At 49.5% G+C, this 6000-nt stretch overlaps 1 long non-coding RNA gene across 1 annotated transcript; it reads left to right on the top strand.

The window, feature by feature from the left end:
• Nucleotides 1–240: 240 nt before the first annotated feature.
• LOC116562102 lies at nucleotides 241–5348 on the top strand. The gene is made up of 2 exons (XR_004273768.1): nucleotides 241–3355; nucleotides 3877–5348. It is a non-coding gene; the product is annotated as an uncharacterized LOC116562102 (long non-coding RNA).
• Nucleotides 5349–6000: the final 652 nt, after the last annotated feature.

Genomic DNA, 6000 nt, shown 5'->3' with positions numbered 1-6000 from the left:
CTCAGCTCACCGCAACCTCCGCCTCCTGGATTCAGGCAATTCTCTTGCTTTAACCTCCTGAGTAGCTGGGATTACAGGCACGCGCCACTATGCCCAGCTAACTTTTTGTATTCTTAGCAGAGATGGGGTTTCACCATGTTGACCAGGATGGTCTCGATCTCTTGACCTTGTGATCCACCCGCCTCGGCCTCCCAAAGTGCTGGGATTACAGGCGTGAGCCACCACGCCTGGCCCGTGCATGTGCTTTTTATGGTCATCTGTAAGGTTTGTGGGCCAAGCTGGGGTGCAAGCTGAGAGGGTATGGGGCTTCCTCTCTTTGGGAACACATCTTCAGGATGGGAGAGCCTGGCAGTTTCCCATAGGTGCGTCTGTATTTATTGCAAGTACTGAGGCAGAGCATCAAAGGGAGATGTCAGGTAACTCAGACCCTTCATTTCTCACAAAAAACCCAAAACTGTCCTTCAGTTGTACCCATTGCCTTTTTATTTTACATTTGTCAGGAGTCATGAACCTAACCAAAAAAATCAAAAAGGCAATACAAGAGTATTAAACATTTGAAAGCGTTTTGAATTTGTGTGCTATGGCATAGCTAAAAAGGAGTTTTATCAACATCCAAATAAGCAGAAAGTGCTCCCAGATTTAGGTGTAGTTGGATGGAAAACTGAACACACTTGATGTGATTTCAAAATGGAGTTTTCTGTCCATAGAGACAACTTGTCCCAGAATGATTCCAGAAAGTGACCGTGAGGGAGGATGTAGCAGACAGGGAAGCGATTCTTAAAGGAGAGGGAAGCCCAGGTGGCAAACATGGCCTTCCTTCATCTGCAAGAAAAGAGTGTGATTGGGTTGTTAAATTTGCATGTGAATATGCCTCGCATGTAAATACCTTTTTATAATGACAATATGCGGGGGCAAGGCTTGTTAAATTGAAGTTCATTTCTATGGAAAGTCAGGAACCTTCTGAGGAGGCTTCTTCGGATACCTTCCAAGCCTGTGATCACACAGTGTGAAAATAATAGCCGTTGATGGAGAAACAGTGGATTTAATGACAGGCAACTTTATGTCTCTGTTGTCCTTAGCAAAGGCAGTGGTTTTCTCTTTCCTGTCCAAAGGAAGCCAGGGCAGGGCTTTGCATTGACTCAGGCCCACTGAGGTGAGCAGGGCGCTCTTCACCGAACACAGCAGGGAAACTACCAGGGAGGCAAAAGCCTGCCCTTCACAAAAGTGATGCCCTATTTTACACGTGTATGCTTAAAACACTCATTAACTGAACTCTGTGGGGAGCTTGGACAGATAAACAGAACAATCTGATCTGTACTTTCAGGCAGGGAAACAAGAGGCTTAATTTTCTTTTTTCTGTTTGTTCAGTTTTAAAGTGAAATTATTTTTTTCCTCAAACTGCTATAAAACCTAAGTTGAAGGCATTTTTAAAAAATATATCTGTTATTGGATTTGGTATACAATTCTGCTTACTCTATAAAGAGTAAAGAAACATAAAGAATCTAAAGAAATTTAAAGAGAAAAGGACCGCCTTTGTGAAAGACAGCACAGACATAAAATTGCCTGTCATCAAAGCCGCGGAGTTTTCATCCGCGGCCATTTTTTCACATTACAGAATCACAGGCTTGGAAGGTATCTGAAGTAGTTTCCTCAGAAAGTCCCTGACATTCCCTAGAAATTAACTCCTTCAATTGTGCAATTTATATTTGCATAAAAATTTCTTCAGCCATTCAATTTGCAAAATATATAAATCTGTCAACTATAAAATATCTCTTAAGCATGTTCTTTTTGGGTATTTGAACCTGTGATGGATACATGATTTTATGTCTGAGTACAAATCCATCATTCCAGTATTAATCTTCAGCTTTAATTATTCAACTGTAGAAGTCTGATAATGATTTCTCTGAGGAAGATTTAAATGTGAATAGTCCATCTTTAATTATATAATATTTCTTCAAAATAATTCAATTCACGTGACTGGCATCTCCCCATCCAGTTTTAGCCGCATACCAGTGATGCACATTTACTCCCAAGAGTTAACAGCATGGCCCTTGGCGGGAAATACGGAGCCACCGTCAGGGCTTGGTGTGGCTCGATGGTGGTATCCAGAAGTTGCAAGGATGTGGCTGAGCCCAGCTCCCGGCCACAGGTGGGCATTCCTGAGCCCGGGGAGCCCCCAGACGGTGCAAGGTGTTGGGGAGTCGGCGAGCTGAAGCCACTCCCCTTGCCAACTGTGGCTCCAGGTCAGGCCCCACGCCCCACAGAGATGGGCAGAGCTGGGCTCTTCATGATGGTGTGAATGGAAAATACATTTCAGTACCCCAAAGCCACTCACTAAAGGTAAGCCAAGCTGGACACTGCGCCAGGCAAACTGCCTCCCATTTTATTTTATTTCTAAATAAGATAGCTACAAAGATTTTTAAAACCCTGCATACCTCTCACGATCTGTCCACAAGGAAACTCCTTGTGGAATTTCCCCTCCCCGAGTCAAGTCGTCCAGACAGAACCAGTGTTCACCTTACACATATTGATTGAGGTCTCATGTGTCCCTAAAACGTTAAAACCAAGATGTGCCCCAGCTGCCTTGGGCACCTGTTCTCAGGACACCCTGCGGCTGTCACCGGCCTGACCTTAACCTTGGCAAAGCACCCTTGAGACCTGTCTCTGATATTTGGGGTTCACTATGGGAATTTGGGGGACAGCCCCAGGTCCTTAAGAAAAGCAGTTTTGGGCCCAACGCAGAGGCCGAGAGGATTCACTTCGCTTGGGCAGAAAGCATTTACAGGCAGGGGTGCTCTGGGGGTCTGGGGGACCCAGGTCAGATGACCCTGCTGGGATTTAGTGGAGTTGCGGAGCCTAGACCACCCTGGCTGGGCCCAGGGAGCTTGCCCTGCAATGGTGAGAGTATGTCACCTATGATGTCTCTCACAAAGGGGTCACCACAGGCTGTGATTAGGGGTTTTCTGAGGGCTCTGGGTTTGGCCATGGACTGGAATCACCGCACAGGAGGCACCAGGAGCGGCTATCCCAGGACTCTCTCTCTGCTGCCTTTGATCTGGGAGAGGGGCTCACAGGGATGTGGAGGGAGGGCGTGACCAGCTGGGCTACCAGGACCTTTGGTCCCCCTCGTGCCCTGAGGCCGGTGGCTGGGTTTCTCAGAAACTCCCAGAGCTCCCACGTGGGTGAGCCTTGAGAGCGAAGCTCAGAGCCTCCACCACCCCCTCACCCACTTCTCCCCATGCCCTCAGAACCCAGATTCCTCCACTAAAACCCGGTGACTCCTGTCATGTTTGCAGTGCCTCTGTTTACCCAGAAAACCCAGAGTGATGCGGACAGAACAGAAACAGCGAAGTCAGTACGTAGATTTATATTATTTATGATTTATTGTTTCTACCCTTAAAATAACCCCCAAAGACAGCTGGGACAGGCAGATCATTTCCACCCCACAGATGCACTTCTCCTGATCCTTGGCAGCTGTGAATGTGTGTGGGTTTGTGCAGAGGAGCTGAGGCTGTGGGGGGAGGGAGTAGAGGTTGCTTCTCAACTGGCTTGATGCGTGGGAGACCACCAGTGCAGCCACAGGACCCTGGCCACACAGAGAGCGCAGGGCAGTGGGGGCTGCTGGAGCTGGAGGCAGAGGCAGGAGCCCTGGGTCCAGAGTGGTGAGTGCCTCCGGAAGTCGGAAACCCCAGGAAAGCAGCTTCTGCCCAGAGCCCAGAAGGTAACGCAGCCTTCACAGCCCCTGGACACTGCATCAGGCTTCCAACCTACTGAGCAGAACGAAGATAGATTTCTGTCACTACAGATCACAGTTTGTAGTAATTTGTCACAGCAGCCATAGAAAACTAATGCAGACGGATCGTTTGCTGGTTTTAGATTTTCACTGCAGCGTGGCCGTGGTCTGAATGTCTGTCCACTCCAAAGCTCCTGTAGAAACTTCATCCCCAGCACAGCAGCATTGAGGGGGGACTTTAAGAGGCGATTGCATCCTGGGGGCTCATGAACGGATTCCTTTATCCATAGACTCGTGGACTAACGGGCTGTTGGGGTATGGGACTGGTGGCTTTACAGGAAGAGGAAGTGAGGGCGCGCTTAGCACTCCCCGTCACCGTGCGATTCCCTAGCGTGAGAGGAGGAAGACAGCGCCAGAATGTCCATTGCAGGCAAAATGTCAGGAGCATTCCGGCAGAGACAGGGATGGTCTCAGAGCGCAGGGGCTGCTGAAAGGAAGGACCTCACACTGGGAGGCTCCTGGCAGCAGAAATGTGTCTCCACAGTCCCAGAGGTCACGTGTCTCAGGCCGCGCTGCCTCTGGAGGCTACAGGGGAGGACCCTTCCCTCCTCATCCACCTTCCATGGCCCTTACGCCCCTGGCCTTGTGGCTGCCTCACTCCACGTCTGCCGTCTCCACATGGCTTCTCCTCTCTGTGTGTCTCGGAGTCAAACCCCCCTGATGTTTTAACACCTGTCGGTGGATTTAGGGCACATAGTCCAGGACACAGTCATCTCAAAATCCTCCACTGGATTCTACCTGCAAAGATCCTTTTTCTGAAGAATTTCATGCTCCCAGGTTCTGGGGGCCATGCAGAACAGCAGGACCCAGGCTGAGATGTCTTCAGTGTGTCGGCTGGAGGTGGAGGTCAGAAGAGAAACCGGATACTGGCAGAGTCCTGGGGGTCCTCCTCCAGACGCCATCACCTTCAGAGGAGAGCAGTGACTTCGAGTGGGGAGCCCTGGCAGGCCCCAGCCCAACCTGGGTGTGCCAGCCTCACAATGGCCTGGGCATGCCAGCCTCGCCGTGGCCTGGGCATCTGTGGCTGCACCAAGAGAGCACCACACACCCCTGCCACGGCCTCTCAAACAGCAGGTGCTTTTGGCTCTGGCGCTGAGGACACCTCCATGAGAAAACCCTGTTCTGTCTGACACTCTGTGTGCAGGAAGACAAGGTGAGTCTGAGGGGACCCAGGTCCAAAGCTACGTGCCGTGTGTGACCCTGGAACGGATCCCGGAGTATCAAGGAAAAGTGCCATTGCCCAGACAGTTGCGGGACGCAAATGGGTCTGTGGCTTTGGCTCAGGAACAACCTGCTGAGGCCAGACACCTGGGGACTTGATTCTTACAATCTGAACACAATTTTCCTGGACCAAGAGTTTGTATTTATTCTTCTGCAGCCTTAAATATTGAGAAGAGAACCTTAGAAATAGAAAGACAGAAACGTATAAATGTACACGGTTCGCTGTCTCCCCATACTGTTCCTAACCTGAAAGTCGCAGTCCATCACCTCCTGAAATCCTATCCATCTGCAGAGGTTTGTTTCAAATCAAATTTTTTCATGGGAACAATTGCTATTTATGTGGGTGCTCTTAATTTAAATTTGATGCATGCTTCTGCCTGTGAATTGGCATCAGAGCCCTTGGCTGCCTCATTAAAAACATCACGCTCTTCTGCCTCATATCCTATTGATCCCTAAAAGACACCCCGTCTTCTTCTTCCCACTCCTGGCCACGCTGCTTCCCTGGCTATTCCTAAAGCAGGCCGGATTACTAAGGCGTTGTCTGCAGGCTTCACACAAGCTGCTCTCTCTCTCCCTCTCCTTCTGGTGTACCCTTCTCCCAGGCGTCTCTGCAGCTGAATGCACCACCACTTCCAAAACCACTAAAACACCACCTTCCCAGGAGTCCTACTAGGACCAACCTATTTCAAATAGCAACTTACCCATCCACAGATGCTCCCTGGCTCCCCCATTCTACCCTGCCTTTCCCACGGGATTCACGGTCTTCTCATGTTGCCATGTATCCTGAGCCACTGTCCATTGCTTGTTTAGCAAACAGATTGTTCAGTCTAAGCACGAACAGCAGAGTGTGGCATGAAGCAGGTGGCAGGTGCAGCTCAGAGCTGAACTTGCTAAAATAACAAACTCATCTTCATCAGCTGCATTTTCCATTGCAGAGTCTCCATCCTGACTGGTGTTAAATAAGGAGGTGTTAAATGGACTTGAAA

The sequence above is a fragment of the Sapajus apella genome, unplaced genomic scaffold, assembly GCF_009761245.1.
Source record: "Sapajus apella isolate SASKATOON/1434 unplaced genomic scaffold, GSC_monkey_1.0 scaffold31, whole genome shotgun sequence".
Taxonomy (NCBI): domain Eukaryota; kingdom Metazoa; phylum Chordata; class Mammalia; order Primates; family Cebidae; genus Sapajus; species Sapajus apella.
The sequence above is the reverse complement of the archived record's forward strand: the minus strand, read 5'-3'. Positions and strand labels throughout refer to the sequence as shown.